This window comes from Schistocerca serialis, chromosome 7 (assembly GCF_023864345.2).
Source record: "Schistocerca serialis cubense isolate TAMUIC-IGC-003099 chromosome 7, iqSchSeri2.2, whole genome shotgun sequence".
NCBI lineage: Eukaryota > Metazoa > Arthropoda > Insecta > Orthoptera > Acrididae > Schistocerca > Schistocerca serialis.
The window spans coordinates 62,770,765-62,772,502 of NC_064644.1; positions in this window are offsets into that span (position 1 = coordinate 62,770,765).

The following is a 1,738-nucleotide window of genomic DNA, read 5'->3' on the forward strand; positions in this document are numbered from 1 at the left end:
CAGGAGCTACGGGAGCGCAGCGAAGCAGCAGATGGAATCTTAGCGGTGATGGCAAGCAGTACAATGGGGCAGCGCGGACAACCTACATGACGAGCGGGGGCCCGCAAACGGCAGCTGCAGGGGATCAGACTAGCAGTTTCAACACGCCGAAGCTGCAGCATTCGACAAAAGATAAGTCAACTTTGATACATCTGTTGTGTTTGTGTGCTGAAAGACTGAGAAATATGGCAAGTGATAAAGATTTGGTGAATAGGGTGAAGGAGGAAGAACTTTCATTCAGTGTTAGTGCTTCACACACTAGCACACCTGAACAGAGAGAAGGGGTAGATGTTAAAATAAAAGGGGATTTTTTTGATGATATTTCTATGCTATTTACAGACAGTGGAATTGAGTCTTCTTCAAGTATGTCTGTAAATGTAACTAGTGGGGATAATACTAATCCCAAAAGTGGCATTAAGCATGAACTCAGTAACAATCAGTTGTGTGATGATAGTGTTAGTAATGTTACTGAATCAAATGTGGATAACGTGTCAAATGTGGACACCAAATTTGGTATAGTTACGGTGGAACAAGGTAAACAAGAAACAGTGATGCCAAAAATGGAACTACGAAGTATGCAGGAAATGTTTGCCGCTTTAATGGGCTCTATACAAGGACAATCTAATGTGGCTGAAAAAATTAATAGTAAACTCAAAAAACTTGACAGTGGTTTTAGTGAACAAATTAGTAAACTTAATAGTGGGTTTAATGAAAAACTTGAAAAGCAGACTGCTGTTTTAAAAGAAATGTGGGAACATAAATTGAAGTCATTAGAAAATAAAGTAGATGACAAAATTTCTCGAGTTGAGAATAATTGCAAAAGATCTGTTAGCATTGTAAAAGGTGAATGTGTTACGTAGTTTGTGGTCAGATAAACAAAAAATAGGTTTTATTACGTCAAAATTCTTAGGAGAGGCCAGAACTTGGGGGGTTATTGCTACTGCTATTGCTACTGAACAGTACGATACTTTGGATAAATTTAAAGAGGCATTTTTGAAAGAATATTGGAGTAAGCAAAAACAGATGGAGTTATTAAATAGCTTCTGGGCTGAGGAAAACTTTAATCCCAGAAGGGAAAGTGTAAAAAAGTTCGCTTTAAACTGGATGACAAATTTGTCATACTTAAACAACAAAATCGAAGCAGAGCAAATTGTTATGGGTTTGGAAGGTAAACTGCCTGTGCACTGATGGAACAAATTTATTTCAGCGCCGAGGGATGATGTGCATAAGTTCTTTAGTCATTTGGGGAGGGTTGAGAAGTTATTGCATGAGGAGGAATATGCAGATCGTAATGACAGACCACCAAATGATGCAGGACCGTGACATAATGTAAACATTAACAGAATTGGCGTGTTCTGTGGAAATGGCAGGGGCAGAGGTGCCGGGAGGTGGCACTATCCTGCAAATGATAGGCGAAGTAATGGGGAACAGGTGCACGATTATCGATCATATTCTCCAGTGCGAGAGAATAATGTTGCACAAAGGCAGCAGCAGAGAGGGTAAATGTTAGAAAGGATACCAAATTACAGAATCCGTCAAACTAAATGCCGTCTGTGAAAGGGCTATCATTTCCCAGACAGGAAGTAGTAGTTCAAGCCCGCTAGCAAAACCTTTTGTATGTGTTAATAGGGACCAGACAGGGACTGTAAGGGAGAAGGTAGTAGCAACAGATGAAACAAGCTACGTAAAAATCTGTACG